The sequence below is a fragment of the Ursus americanus genome, chromosome 10, assembly GCF_024610735.1.
Source record: "Ursus americanus isolate L20-20 chromosome 10, mUrsAme1.1.p, whole genome shotgun sequence".
NCBI lineage: Eukaryota > Metazoa > Chordata > Mammalia > Carnivora > Ursidae > Ursus > Ursus americanus.
Window position 1 is genome coordinate 7549018 of NC_142136.1, and position 16928 is coordinate 7565945.

At 35.2% G+C, this 16928-nt stretch overlaps 1 pseudogene; it reads right to left on the reverse strand.

Annotated features, from left to right (window-relative positions):
• Positions 1-2267: 2267 nt before the first annotated feature.
• Positions 2268-10504, reverse strand: LOC123802236 (nuclear receptor coactivator 7 pseudogene; annotated as a pseudogene).
• Between the last annotated feature and the right edge of the window lie 6424 nt (positions 10505-16928).

The following is a 16928-nucleotide window of genomic DNA, read 5'->3' on the forward strand; positions in this document are numbered from 1 at the left end:
ATGTATGAGCAATTCAGTTCTTCTCCATCCACATCAGCATTTGGTAAGGTCACATTTCTTTTTTTTTTAGCCATTCAAATAGGTGTGTGGTGATATCTCCTTGAAGTTCTAATTCACATTTCCCTAACAGCAAATGTTGTTAAACATCTCTCCTCACGTGCTCATTTGCAATCTATGTATCTTCCTCAGTGAAATATCTCTTCATGACTCTTGCCTCGTTCTAATTGGATTGTTTGCCTTTTTACTGTTGCGTTTTAAGAGTTCTTTTTTTGTATTCTACATGCTTATTCTTTGCTAGGTAGGTGGTTTGCAAATATTTCTCCCACTCTATAGTTTGTGTTTTCATCCTGCCAAGTTTAAGAAGTCTTTACCTAGCTCCACATCACAGAGAGTTTCTCTTATTTTATAAAACAAGTTTTAGTTTTGAATTTAATTCCATATTCCAGTTTGAGTTAATTTCTGTGTAAGGTGTAAGGCTTAGGTCAGGGTCCACTTTTTTTTTTTTTTTTTTGCCTACAGATGTCCAATTGCTCTAGCACCATATGTTGGAAAGGTTATTTTATCTCCATGGAATTGGTTTTAACTTTGTAAAAAAATCAGATGGGAAGAAGAGTGTAAGTCTCTTCGTCCTTTTGCTATTTGGGTTCTGGATCTACCTGTCTATCTATCCCTTAGGCAGTACCACACTACCTTAATCCTGCAGCTGTATAGTAAACTTTACCATTAACTAGTCTGCTGTCCTACCCCCTGGTCAGGTTATTGGGGCACCTTATGACAGCCTTGCAAAGGTGGAACTCCAGGCTCCTCACTCAACTTTTGCTGCTGTGTTTGGAGAGGAAACCACAATATTATCTGTGGCGTTTGGCTGGGGGAAGAGTAGTTATTGGCTAAACTTATCTGTCTTGTTAAACTTCTCTCTGGTCCTTGGGATAAAGGAGCAAGCTTTGGTTGGGGCTTTTTCTGTCTGCACACATTGTGTTTCTAGGTCGACGTCTCTTTCAGCTCCAAGCCTGAGAAATGACAGGCAAAAAGAAAATCCAAAGAACTCACCACCACGTATTTCCTTGGGTGTCAACATGTCTAGTTGGTCTACCTCCTTCTCTCCACCTTTCAGAGTCTCTCTATGTTTATTTTATGTGTAATGTCCAGGGTTTTTTGTTGTACTTTGCAGAAGGAATTACAAAAAGTAACTTTACTCCACTTTCCTAAAAGCTAAAGTCTCCATTAAGATTTTTATCTTTCATTTCTATTCTTATCTAACTGGATTAAACTGTATATCAGAACAATGCTTAATAATAATAATAAGAAGAAGAAAGTACTCTTGTTATAATTCTTACTTTACAGATAATACTTCCTCTAAGGTTTCATACACTTTCAGAACATTAAGAGAATGTTAATATAGGAACTTTTACTTTATCCATTAAAGAGATAGGAATTCATTTTATCTGTTATGAAAGTAATTATCTATTCTCATTTAATTAAGAATTTTTATAAAAAATGGATTATGCATTTTAAGCTGCCTATTGCATATACAATGAGAAGATTGTGAGGTTTTTTTTTACTTTCATTTATTAATATAATGAATAAAATATTCTAACACCAAAACATCTTGACATTATACCTTAAATACTACTGGGTCATGAGGTATCAATGCCATGTTGAAGCTGGGATTCTGTTTCCTATTTTATTTGAGATATTTTAAATTGATATTCAAAAGAATGATTCAACTGTGATTTTTTTTGTGCTATGTTTTTGAGTTTTTTTTTAATTAGAAAAAAAGGGAAGATTTAATTTGAACAGGATTATTGGTTCTTTCTAAATAAGGAAATAATCTCTTAGTATTAAGAAAAAGATGATTGTATTTTTTACATAAAGCAGTATCCAAATCTATGGAATACAATCATGTTAAGTCTCTAGAAAGTGCTAGAAACTGTTTCATCAGATTTCATAACCTTCTGAGGGTAGAGTCCCAGTCACTTATCTAGAACTAGTCCAGTACACGCCAGGATAAATTCATTCATTAATATATGCATCAATTTGTTCACACATGATCCGGTCACTTACCACAATGACTTATTTTTCAAATTAAGAAATTATGTTTCAAATAGATGAAGAATCTCAGTCCAGAGCATAGTATTTCTAGGAATTCTCATTACTCGCTGCTTGATTCTGTGGCTCATTATTCCAACGACCAGAGCAGAGCAGCCCAAGACTACACACTTCTTCGGGGGGCACAGGATATCTTCTTCTTTTATATCAGATAGCTGCTAACACAGGCTCTCCAGAGGAACAGCCAACCAGTACACAGGCTGCTTCTTCCTTTGCCATACTGCTGCCCTATGGCTACAGTGTGAGTCGCAAAGAATTTTCTCATTGGTTTTCCTACTTTAATGCACAGAAACATGGGTGGAGTCTTGTTTTTCTCTTCTTTTGAAGAACGGTATCTTCAATGGCACATAACTTAATTTCAAACTTATTATCCATTTATGTCCCTTGGTGTTTTTTGTCCAGAGCAGATTCTGAAGAATTGTCTGGAGACTCTTTATTCCTATATGCTTCTATAGAAGAGGCCAGTTGCAGTGGGAGGGAGCCTCACCCAGGTGTTATCTGGCTCTTTATTGTCTTCAGTTGAGGGATCACCTACCTGGGGAAGAGAATTACTAAGGGTGATGTGTATTCCCACCGGCTCAATACTTTTGCCACCATTTAATTCTGCCTCCTGTAACTTTTCAGATAACTGTGACCCTACTTTGTTCTTATTAAGGCAATATTCAATGTGTTTAAGTTTATCTAGATCTCCATATACGTTCCATGTGTTTTCTATGTGGCTTTCTGGACCAGACTGCTTGTCCATGTCTAGCATTATGTCTTGCTTCTTACAGGTCTCTAAATCTCAGGCTCCCTTCAGTTCAGCCCTGAAAATTTCAGGGCTAACTGCACCTGCATTTCTGTAGCAGAACTATTGTTCATGACTTAGCTTTCCTTAGCTCTTCTGGGTCAAGAGAATAGCAATCTTTTGAAGTGTCCCTTTTGTCTGTTTCACTATCAGTTTGAGAAGAAACTTCTTCCAAGTCAACGAAGTCAACATCTTCCCCTAAAAGTAAATTTTCTTTGGCTATAGATTCAAATGAAGCATGAGTATTAGAAGTTTCCTTGCTGACCTTAGTCACTGTGATAGATCCATTGGTTTGTTCCAGAGAAGATTCCAGTGTCTTTAACTTTTCTGACCAGAGCTGTCTGAGGGCTTTGTATGTGTGTATTTTGTTGACTTCTCCATAGTTCTTGTTGTTTTGGAATCTAAAGAGATGATTCTCTCTCCATTCTGCTACTGTTTTTCCCTGTTAAGAGATTTAAACTTACTGGATCATGGGAGAGATTGTTTCTATTGCCCTCTACAATGACATTCCCACATGAAGATCCAAAATTGTCTTGCCATTGCCTGGATGATGGGAAGATCTGGCTTCAGAAAAAGATATCAACCCATTCAGTAAGTGTTTGACCTATTTTTGATGTTAATGTAATCTTAACTTCATTTGTAAAGACTGAAATTCCTTTTTCAATTTTCTCTCTGTTCCCATGCTCCATGACAGGAAAAGTAGTATTTTAAAGTTTCTTTATGTAAATATTGCACATTTCTTGTTACATTTATTCTTAGATATTTCATTCGCTATAGTAAATGAATTCCATTTTATTGTCTTTCTTAAATAATTGATAGAACATGCTGTGAAATTATCTAGGCCTGATACTTACCTGGGTATAGTTCTTGACCATTTTTTCTATTTTTCCCAGGGGTCGGTCTGATTAATTTACCTTTTCCTAGACTATGACCTTTCTTTTCTTTTCCAAGATTTTTTATTTACTTATCCGACAGAGAGAGAGACAGTGAGAGAAGGAACACAAGCAGGGGGAGTGGGAAAGGGAGAAGTAGACTCCCCGCTGAGCAGGGAGCCCCACGTGACGTGGGGCTCAATCCCAGGACCCTGGATCAGGCCCTGAGCCAAAGGCAGACACTTAACGACTGAGCCACCCAGGTGCCCATAGACTATGACCTTCCAAGGTGGCTTGAGACAGGCTAAGTTCCACATTTCAGTTAGAGGGAACTCAGACATCTTCGTTGTGTTAAAGGAAAAACTATAGATTAATCTTGTTGCTACCATTTATTGTTATTTTTATTATTATTCTAATTCTATCACTCCTATTAACTCCAGACTCTGATCTACAGAGAGAATGAAGATGTCCTGGGAGCCATTCTAGCAGGACTCCATCTCTGAAAAGTTCTTTGGGGACTCTTTCCCCAAATATATAAACATATATATAAAAATATATATTCAAATATATATAAATAAAAGCTCTGGGCACATAAATATATAAAACATAATATATAAATATATAAATTTATTATTTATTATATCTGTATTGTATATTTGTAAATTTAATACATAAAACATATAGACTTATATATTTATATATAATATATTATTTATTATATATTAATATATAACTTATAGGCAATATATATTTAATATACACAAATATATAGAAATATGTATTTATATATGCACAGTTAATATATAAATAAACACAAATAGATTTATTTACATATATACATATATATAAATTTCCTAGCTATCTCATTGTGCCATAGACCTTTGACAATAAAAGCACTGTACTGTTGTTCCACTGCTTACTTCCCATAAATATGTTGAAGTAAGTCACTCTACCACTGCTAGCATCTTTTTGGTGAAGATACATGCTTAAACTGTGTTCATTTAATTTTTAACACAATAGGGCAAATTTCAAATATAACTGCACAATGCTTAAGTTATATAATTTTGGTTTCCTTAAATAGAAATAGGTATAAGAAAGGAAATGATGGGAAAGATTCAGAAACTTTAGAAAGAAAACAGCAGAAAGCCAGAAGGACACTGACTGGCTGTTGGAAATTAGGAAGAAGAAATGATTTCAAGTGACACTGAGATTTTGCAAATGTGTTGATGGGCGATGGGCGGATGAAGCACTCTGCATGAGCTGGTGAGCCTCAGGATGGGAGTCCCCCTGGGGTAGTTAGAAGGAGGTGCAGCAGCCAGCCCTGGCCCTGTGGCTCACGGGCATCTCATAAATGCTTTCTGAATGACTGTTAGATGAACTCCATACCAGACACACTGAATTTGATGTGGATGTTTTCAGTGGTCCTGTAACCTTAAACCTGTGGGGCACTTGCAGGTTACAAAGCACTTTCATATGCTGGCCCATTAATCCCCACAATAAACCATGGAGTAAAATATCATTAAAGCCCTCTTACAGCTGAGGAAATGAGGCTTAGAAAGATTAAGTTCTTTACTTAAGTTCTATGTTTAGTATAAGCCAGAGATGAGGTTTAAGCTGGAGTGTTTTGGAAGCCAGAACCTGGGCTCTTTCTCTTCACGCAGAAATGTTCCAAGTAGAAGTTGTTTCGGCTGCCAGTAGCCGGCTATCTCAGACACATCTGAGGAAATCATAATGTCTGGAAAAACACAAATAATTGTAGAGCGAGTTAAAAATGAGAGCACATCAGCCATAGTCAAGAGACTCACAAAGGTTGGGATGCTGTTTCCTCCCTGCACTGTGACCAACACAGAGGGAAACTCAATGCTGCACTTAGTGAGTGAAGGATTCCCCAGAGGCTGGAGTGTGCTGGAAGGATACAGATTTGTTTGGGGGGAAAAATCAAACTCCAGAATTACTGTAAAAGAAGGACCAGTATTTGGCAACAAATTTCATGGAAGAGTTAAGGATATTGGGAAGCAAAAAGGATTCCACAGGATTCTGCTTGAGGAAAAGGCCCTACATATCACCTATAATAAACTAAAATATCTGAAAAAACTAAAATAATTAAACAACTAATACTCTTTTTTGAATTTTATGATACACATTTTTATAATAGTGTATGAGATACGGGTAGTGTTGGTCAAGTACGTGACTCACGGCTGAGTGGGTTTTGCTGGCGGAATTTACTGCTTTCAAGAAATTTTAAAATTTCTCAACTTTGGTTTCATTGCTTTGGTTTTGGTTTGAGGTCATCTTTTATAAATCTATTGGACAGTCTTTACACACATTCCGTAACAGTCACTTTTTCTTGGTTCCTTTTTAGTTCTTAATTTCTTTTTTATTTTGTTTTTCTCCCTTTGCTTATTCTGTCTAAAGAAATTATCTGTGTGCCTAGGTTAATATTGTTATTCATTTATTTCGCATGTTTTTCTACGTGCCATCACCTCATTTCTGAATTTTTCTATTTTACAATTATGCTACTGTTTTATGTCTTCTATCATTTTCTTAATTTATTTTTGCGTGCTTGGAAACATGTAACTTGTTTCCATTTGTTCTTTGCCATGACTTTTTGGAGTGCTTCTATTTTCCATAAGGTCAATATTCTATTTTAATATATCTTTAAAAAAATAAGAGTATGGGATTTAATTGTGATAATTTGTGTTGCACTATTTTTTCTTTCTCTACATTAAATTAGTTTTGTGGCATTTGAGGAAGTAGGGGCGGATTCGAAGACTTTTTCTAGGCCCATGGCTCTAATGCGCTCCGTGTAATTTCCATCAATTCTTTAAGGTATGGTCCCTTACCATTTGAAATCTCCTAGTAGTTTTCTTTCTTCAGTTTAAACATACCTAACTCTTGCTTTTGCCCCTATCGTCCCTCTTCGGATAAATTTAGATTCTCTTTCGAATGGTCTCTCCTCAAGGTCGGCCTGTTGTAGAAGGGATTTTGCAGATTTCATAGACATCAGATTGCTCCTGTCACATCGTCTTAAGTCATGGATTCATGCTAATTATCCACAATTCAGCCTATGCAAAAAAATATGTAGAGTTTCAGTAGATTTTTCTCAAATTGTCCTGCCCATGTTCCAGTGCATTCCTGGTGGCAATTTTGGGGTTCTCTACTTCTCACATCCATCGTGTAACACGTTGCCTGCTGTCTTTCCTCCTGAAGACATACTGATACCATCCAAGTCTTGAGCTGCCAGGGGTTTGTGCCCCCTGCTCTTATTTCCTGATTTCTTTCTTTCTTTCTTTTTTTTTTTTTAAAGATTTTATTTATTTATTTATTTATTTGAGAGAGAGAGCATGCTCCTGCACTAGTGGAGGGAGGGGCAGAGAGAGAGGGAGAAGCAGGCTCCCCACTGAGCAGGGAGCCCGATGCAGGGCTTGATCCAGGACCCCGAGATCAGGACCTGAGCTGAAGGCAGACGCTTAACCGACTGAGCCACCAAGATGCCCCAATTTCCTGATTTCTTGTGGTGGGTGTCATCATGGCGGTTTGGTATTTGCTATTTTTGAGGAGCAGTTCCAACATTACTCTGCTATAGCCACCGTTTTCATATCCCTTCACCTGACCCCAAGGTGAAAGCATAAATCTCAGTCTTCAGGCTTCAACTGGCATAAGTCCTTCTTGGATTGTGGACCCCAGGGCTTCAAAAATACATACTTCTTAATTTAATGGAATAGAATAAGCATTCATATTTGTAAGTGCTTATTTTCTGAAACTTAAAATCTTCATACCCTTCTATAAAGCTTTGTACACACATTCAAACATGCACTGTTCATAATTGAAAACTGATTTTGACTTTCACAAAACATTCTAAATGACACGGAATATTCTTTATCACCAAATCATCTCAAATATTCTCTTTTCCACCTTATAAGTTTTATCAGATTGACTTGTTCTTCCTCATTATGAAATTAAACCACAGAGCTGTTCCATTGGTTTGATTTTTCTGTAGAATGGTGCCCATTTTTTTCTTTAAGAATGAAAATTCCAAATCATCCTCCTATCCCAGTCAGAAAGAGAAAAAAGAAAATGTCTTAACAAACTGAAAACAAACATTTGTAATGATTAGATAGGAATATTTTTGCAATTTCAAACAACTAAACTATTTTTTTCCTCAAACGCTCAAGTTTATGTATTGATTTTATTAAGAAAGTTAGTAGATGTCAAATATTTGGAAACCATTTCTACGTTCCTTGACTGGTGATAAACTGAGAAGTAAACAATTAATCGTCTTTGAGTGGCTGTAAATACTATGGTAAATACTCTGTCAGGGAAATCTTTACATGCTGGAAGCAACTTTTCAATACCAATGTAAAAATAATCCCATATTTTCTACAGAGTTATACTAGGAATCTACTGAAGCCAAACCATTAGTGAGATTCATTACCTTGCTGGGGTCTTTATCTGAGCCTTTTCAAGGGTACTCCATGGCAAGCAACCATACAGCTCAGGGTTTCGAAAACAAGTTAGCAAGGGTTTGCAGCATCTCCACAGAATTCCTAACTATCCTTTTTTAACTTAATTTGATATTTAATTTAGTCAAATAGAATATATGATTAAAATTTGAAAAACAGCTCCATGTATCTAGCTAAGTGTTTGTTTGGTTTAACTAATTAACAGAATCTATTTTAAAATGTTTATAATTTTATGAAAAGTAATTTTGGTTTTACTACAGTAATTTGTACACTCCATAATTTCCAGCACGGTGTGGCAAGTTACAAACTCTTTCACGGCTTCTCTTTACTAATATCTTCTTACCAGAATTTATGCTAAGTCATTCACGTAATATTCAACACAAGAGTTCTAGCAATAAATTTAACATGCTTTTTAGCTAAATATTTTCATAGAGTTGTTTAAAACATTTTTCTGACTAAAACTCCATTATACACACACACACACGCACATACACACACACAGACATCTTTATCCAGTCATCTATGGACACTCAGGTTGTTTCCCTATCTTGACTATTGTAAATAATGTTGCAATAAACCTAAGGGTTCATACATCTTTTTGAATTAGTGCTTTTATTTTCTTTGGGTAAATAGCTAGCAGTAAATTACTGGATCATATGATATTTCTATTTTTAATTTTTTGAGAAACGTCCATGCTGTTTTCTATAGTGGCTGCACCAGAGGCAAAAGTAGGTAAAGGGGATTAAGAGGTATAAACTTCTAGTTATAAAATAAATAAGTCATGGGGGATGGAAAGTACTGCACAGGGAATAAAGCCAGTAATATTGTAACAACTTTGTATGGTGGCATTAACTATACATATGGTGGTAAGCAATGTGTAATGCACAGAATTGTCAAATCACTATGTTGTAAACCAGAAACTAATATAAAATTGTATGTCATCTATACTTCAATAAAAAGGTAAACAAATAAACATTTTTCCTGGAGCTGAATAATATAGCTTACATTTTCAAACATGACTCCTATGTTATTAAAAGAAAAGGGCTCATATAATTGTTACCAAATATTTTTCACTTGAATAATTACATATTTTCCCCTGAGACAGTAATTATTCTACGCTTAAGGGATTTGAAGTATAGTAAAGACCAGTTACTCTATACTTATTCATCTTGATCTGTATTCCTCAATCAGAGATTAAAAACTTTTTAAAAAATTAATTCTTCCCAAACTACTTAGATCTACAGACACAAACTGAAAACATAAGTCGGTTAAATTCTTCATCTTCAGAAATTTCCATACAAGTAGAAATCTTAAATATCTATTACCGTTCAAGATGTAGAATGACTGAAAACCCATTTTCTTCTTTCAACAATCTTGGGTAAGTTTCAAAAGAAAGGAAGTAAAGGGGTTACAATTTATTGGAAGTCTAATATTTGCCAGCCACTATGCCGATACTCTTACTTAGTTTTATTGACTTCTATTCAATTTACTCACTTTTATTTAAACTTTAAAATATAGTGAAAAATATATTTTATTATCTTATACATAAAATAGATTTTAGTGTCTTAATAATATTTTAATGTCTCAAAAATAAAATAGGCTTTGTTGTCTTATTGGACACGTGAAGAAACAATGAGATCAAAACCACAACTTCATCATCAGTAGGTGTGATATTTGTAGATAAGCCTCATTGGCCCAAATGGTGAGTTTGCTCATTTTCCTCCTCGTATGGTGTAAGGCAGGCTCGCTGGAGATAGAGAAGCCATTCATGTGGATAATTGTTCCCTGAAAAATAATAATTTATTTTTTTATCTGAAATAAAATTTCAAAGGTAGAATTGAAATAGCATTATAATATTTACTTGCATAAGGATACATGTTTGATACCATTTATCTCATCTTAAAACAGGAGTTAAAACCAAATAAGTGGAGATAATGTAAAAATCAACTGTGAGAGGAATTATACTTGCCTGGAAGGTAATGATCATATGAAAATACAAAACTGTCATATGATTTTACTAAAAGCTCCTTTACTCTTTCTTGAAACTGAAACAGGAATTCTCATGATTTTCATGGTCAAAAAATGCTTTATAAAAAAGGGGGAAAAGGTGCATTACAGTTAGCTTAGTTTGAAGCTAAACAAGGAAGCAAGAGTTCATTCTTGGCTGATGACAAAAAGACAGGTGGTCATCAAAAAATAATTCACTTGTCTGTACCTCTATTTCCTTGTCTGTAACACGCTAGGAGGATGTCAATATTCCCCATACTTTTCATTGTTACTTATGATTGTCTGAGAGTTCTAATCAATGGAATAATACGAGAAACAGATATGTGAGACATTCCTGTTGGATTAAAGTGTGAAACTACTAGAGGACAACATAGGAAAAAAACTTCCTTATTTTTACACGAAGCTTGAACTCATGACCGTAAGATCAAGACCTGTGCTGAGATCAAGAGTCAGTCGCTTAACCAACTGAGCCACCCAGGTCCCCTGGAAAAAAAGCTCCTTGACATTGGTCAGGACAATGATTTTTTTGGCTATGAGACCAAAAGTGCAGGTAATAAAAGCAAAAATAGATAAACAGGATTGCGTCAAACTGAAAAGCATCTGCACAACACAGGCAACAATTAACAGAGTGAAGAGACAACCAACAGAATGAGAGAAAATAGTCCAAACCGTACATCTAATAAGGGGTTAATATTCAAATCATGTAAAGAACTCCTACAACTCAAGAGTAAGGAAAAAAGAAAATAACTCAATTAAAAAATAGGCAAAGTAATTGAATAGACATTTACCCCCACAAAGATACACAAATGCTCAACAGGTATTTGAAAAGATACTCAGCATCACTAATCATCAGGGAAATGCAGATGCCTTAAAGAAAATAGAAAACACTGTCTTTATACACTAGTGGGTATCTTCCATGCAATGGACAGTTCATGAGGAAGGACCAGGCTGGACACACAAATTCTGGAATTTTCAACAACTAAATGGGTTGAAACCAAAGACCTGGATGAGTTTACCAAAGAAGGGTGGAGAGACACATGAGAACCCAGGGACCAAATCCTATGTCTAACGTGAGTTAACAAGAGATGGAGGTTAACAAGAAACAGGGGTTAACAAGAGGTCGGGTCTAGTGGCCTGTTAAACAGGAGCAAAAATAAGTGAAAGTGGTACCTTGAAAGCATAGTGAAAAAAATGTGGCAGAAAAGGAGTTAAGACAAATGTTATTAGATAGGGTGACAACTAAAACTGACTTCACTTGGAGTCCAATATTCCAGTGAAATACTTCCGAAAATACAATCGTCTCCCTTGTTTGAGATAAAGAAACAGCAAACCTACTTGCACACATTATTACAGAAACCTGAGTAGAACAGTAGCAAATCTATCTACTGTATTAAAATAAACACATATTATTAACAAATAAGATTTGGCACAGAAATGCAAAAAAGGTTTGCACTCCCGGAAATGTAGTTACATTATCCATTATACCAGAAAGTCAGGTGACAAAAGCTAGACCATCATTTTTAAGGAATCTGCAAAGACATTCATGAAATTCCTCAGTAAATTATATGGAAAAACAGGCTATTTCTTCACCTAATAAATAATATATATGGATGTACTTACAGGAGGCAATCATGGTTTTTAACTTACATTTTTGTTTTGGAGTTTTCAAAGATTTAAAAGGCTTTTTTTTTTAAGATTGCATGCTATTTGAGGCAACACATATTGTTTATTTTGTTTTTGGTTTTAATTTGTTTGTACAAACAATTCCTTTGTTACACACCATATCTGGTGACCGCTGATCTTCCTTGATCCATGTTTATATCAGAAGCAGGTAGCCTTTGTCGTGACCCCAAGTCCTCTACAGCTGTTCAGGACAGAAGTGATATGAGCTGAGCTGAGATAATCTGAATGTGTACCTTGGATTCTGGATCAATATCTTTCTGGGTGGATGAAACTGAGGACATGTAAATACTGTCCCTCTTGGTAACCAAGTTTGTCTGTCATATAAACACCAAACAAAGAAAAACCAGCTTGCCAGTGAACAAGGAGAATGCAGTGGATGAAGAGTCATGCAGGAAGAAAAAGAAACACAGGCAAGAGATAAAATGAGAGAAACATCTAGATTCTCACGAATATGTCAATCCTTTTATTCTAGCCAAATTCTAACACCTATACCCTTAAAACAAATTCCTTTTGTTATTGAAATCCACACAAGTTGAATCATTATTTGAGGCTCAAATGATCACAGGTCATATGTTAATTCCCATATTTATTTTCTAGAGTCCTGAGCATAAAATCTTAGAAAATGAAAAAGAGAGCCTTAGAACCATTCTTCTTCTATTAAAGAAAAAAAAAATGTTTTTCTTAGGATCAAGATGTTTCTTTTCTTTTCTTTAAATATTTATTTATTTATTTGAGAGAGAGAGAGCATGCATGGGGAGGGGTGGGGGAGGGGGAGAGAGAATCTCAAGCAGACCCCCTGAGCACAGAGACCGGCATGTGGCTCCATCTGAGGACCCTAAGATCATGACCTGAGCCGAAACCAAGAGTCTGACACTTAGCTGACAGAGCCACCCAGGCACCCCAGAATCAAGAAATTTCATTCCAGCATTCTTTCTAACAATTTTAACTCCAAACAAGCAATCAATATCCAGCACAAATATTTTGAAATGGTGGCATACAGATCAGATTAAATACCCAAAAACAAAATAAGAATTTGTGGATATATTTATTTTCAAAGCATAGACTCCTCACAACATAATTATATTGCTAATAAACTGAAAATTATAATGGTGAAGGAGAACATTTTTTAAACTTAAATATTGTTAGTTACCATGAAATGCATTATTGGTTTCTGAAGTAAAATTCGGTGATTCATCACTTACATACATCACCCAGTGTTCATCAAAACAAGTGCCCTCCTTAATACCCATCACCCATCTAGCCCATCCCCCACCTCTCTCCATCAACCCTCAGTTTGATCTCTGTCATTAAGAGTCACTTATGGCTTGTTTCCTTCTCTCCTTTTTTTCTTATCCCCGTTCCCGTTGTTCATCTGTTTTCTTTCTTAAATTCCACATATGACTGAAATCATATTGCATTTGACTTTCTCTGACTTATTTCACTTACCATGATACACTCTAGCTCCATCCACATAGTTGTAAATGGCAAGATTTCATTTTTGATGGCTGAGTAATATTCCATTGTCTATATATCCCACATCTTCTTTATCCATTCATCAAGCAATGGACACTTGGGCTTGCTCCATAGTTTGGCTATTGTTGATAATGCTGCTATCAATATCAGGGTGCATATATCCCTTCAAATCAGTATTTTTGTATCCTTTGGGTAAAAACCTAGTAGTGCAATTGCTGGGTCATAGGGTAGTCCTATTTTTTTAACATTTTGAGGCACTCCAAACTGTTCTCCAGGGTGGCTGCACCAGTTTGCATTCCCACTAATAGTACACAAGTTTTCCCCTTTCTCCGCATCCTCACCGACACCTGTTGTTTCTTGTGTTGTTAATTTTAGAAGAACATTTTAAAATCTATTTTAGCTTCTGTTTATTATTTTCCAGTAATATTTTCTGATGTAAATTTTTGAATTCTACTTGATCTAACCAAATAATTCATAAATCAAGACTAATTCAGCATTCCATACTGACTCCTTTGCACAATAAAAACAATAAAAATACCTTTCAAGTCATGGAAGTCAGGACCCAGTAGCCTGTGCTTCTGGCTTACAGTAACAAGAAAGGGGTAACTTTACCCTGTATTATCTTACAAATATCTTCAAATAGCGTTGCAAGAGTGCTGAAAATCGGAACAAGTTTTCAACTGATAAAAATGATTAAAGTCCTAGAATTATTGCGATATGATATCACAGACTAGAATGAGATCAGCTAAAATAATTGCATGGTGCATCATTTTTTTTTTTTATCACAACCAGTATTTTTCTTAGCATAGGATGTCTTTTGTGTATTTTTAAATTTTGTTTTCCAACTAATGAACCATGAATGTCTGTATTAATTTTCATGCATAGCTGATCCATGTAGTACAATCTCATCTATTGTGTTATTAAAATGATTGGTTTTGTTACAAAATTAAATGTAATACAGATTGAAGTAGTTTGGCAGAACAGAAACAAACAAAATTGCAATATTACACTAGAAGATTCCATTACTACCATAGGCCTTCTAAGGTTTTTTCCCTACGTTTGTATTTTTCTATGGCAGACATTAGCTTATATATAAAATTTTGTCAACAGTTAGTTTCTGCATGGACTTGAATGTCAATGGTACAACTTATATTATCAATTATACAAATTGGAAAAACAATGTTGCAGAAAAAGAATGTTAAAATGCAAGTAAAACTTTGTGCTGATTTTGCAGTTAAGTCCATTTTTATCATGAATTACTGCCTGCCCATATGAAAGAATCAGTAAATTATTGTCCACAGGCCAAACTGACTTCCTTTTTTCATAGATAAAACTTTATTGGAACATGGGCACATTCATTTGTTAACATAGTGTCTATAGTGCTTTTGCACCAAAACGGCAGAATTTAGCAATTGCGGTGGAGATGGTATGGCCCAGCAAGCTGGAAATATTTATTATTCACCCCTGTACTGAAAAACATTTGCCAATTCCTGCGGTAGGATACCAAAGAAATACAACATTTAGTCATGGCACCCAAAAGCTTACAACCTATTTAGGCAGAAAGAAAATACACACATTAAATATGTAACCACCAAGAGCTGCAGTTGGTCTACTAAGTTCCCCAACAGTGGTTTTCTACTTGGGAAAGAATCAATTTGAGATCATCATTCATGATCTTTGGTGATATGGGCGAAGTGACTTTTCTGGATAGACTAGGGTGAATTAAGAACCAACAGTTTAAAAATTTGAGTTGAAAGCAAATAAAAGTGACATATTTTATTCCATCTATTTAGATTTTTAGAAGTTAAAAAAGGGGGGTATCTGGGTGGCTTAGTCAATTAAGTGTCTGCCTTCAGCTCAGTTCATGATCCCAGGGTCCTGGGACTGAGAACTGCATTGGGCTCCCTGCTCCTGGGGAGCCTGCTTCTCCTTCTCCTCCCAACTCAGTGCTTTCTCTCGCGATCTCTCTCTTTCAATTAAATAGATAAAATCTTAAAAAAAAAAATAAGGAGTTAAGAAAGGGCATGCATCTGGTTGAAAATGTAGACACAGTTATAAAATCTAAACATTTTCAATCCCATGTATGTTGTATGCTTTGATAAATGACCTCCACAGAGGTAAATAAAGCCATACGGGGAAACATTTTTGAGAATGCAAGATTCTCTTGTGGTACAGATTTTGCAGACGAATTTGTTTAATTAACTGACTTAAGTCCTGGGGTACATAGAGAATTAATATTCTGGATGAAGAATTACATTGAAAAAATTCATATGATAATGGGGAAATATTAGGGAACATAGAACTAGAATGTTAGAATGTTAGTTAAGCTGTTTGTGCCTCTCTAATTTATGTTTTCTATTGCGGTAAGAATAGTTAACTTGAGATCTACCCTACTAACACATCTTTCAGTGCACAATACAATGTTGTTAACTATAAGCACATTGTCATTGAGCAGATCAACAGAATTTATTCATCTTGCATAATGGAAACTTTATATACTTTGAATAATTTCCCATTTCCCCTCCCCTGATAATACCATTTTACTCTCTATGATTTGGATTGTTTTAGGTACCTCATGTAAGTGGAATTTTGCAGTACTTATCTTTTTGTAATTGGTTTATTTCACTTGCCATAACATCCTCCAGATTCATCCATACTGTTGCATATGACAAGATACTTCTTTTTTTTAAGGCTGAATAATATTATAGTATGTGTGTATATATTTGTGTGTGTGTGTACAAATGTGATTATATACATATATGTGTATATATATATATATATATATATATATATATATATATACACACACACACACATATATAAGAACTGAAATAAGAATCTCAAAGATTTATCTGCATTTCCATGTTTATTACAGCATTATTCACACGGAGTAATAAACATGGGAACACAGGTATCTCTTTGAAATTGATTTCAATTATTTTTTATGTATACCCAAAAGTGGGATTGCTGGATCAGATGTTAGTTCTGTTTTTAGTTTTTGAGTGATCTCTACACTGTGTTCCATGGTGGCTGCACCATTTTGCACTCCCACCAACAGTGCACATGTGTTCCCATCTCTCCATATTCACCTCCATACCTGATATATTTTGTTTTGTTTTGTTTTTGGAAAATGCCATCCAATAGCTGTGAAGTGATATCTTGTTGGGCATTTTCCTGTGGGTTAGTGATGTTAAGCATCTTTTCATATGCCCATTGGCCATGTGTAGGTTTTTGTTAGAGATGTCTAGTCAAGCCTTCCTCCCATTTTAATCGGGGTGTTTATTTGCTATTGAGTTGTAGGAGTTCCTTACATAGTTTGGAAATTAACTCCTTGTCAGATATATGGTTTACAAATATTTTTCCAATCCCATAGGGGGTTTTTTTTTTCCACTTGTTGATTATTTCCTTTGTTGTGCAGAAGTTTTTGTTTGCTTGTTTTTTCATTTGATGTAGTGCCACTTGTCTATTTTTGCTTTTCCTTTGGTGCCATGTCCAAGAAATCCTTGCCAAGACTACAATTGTGAAGCTTTTTCC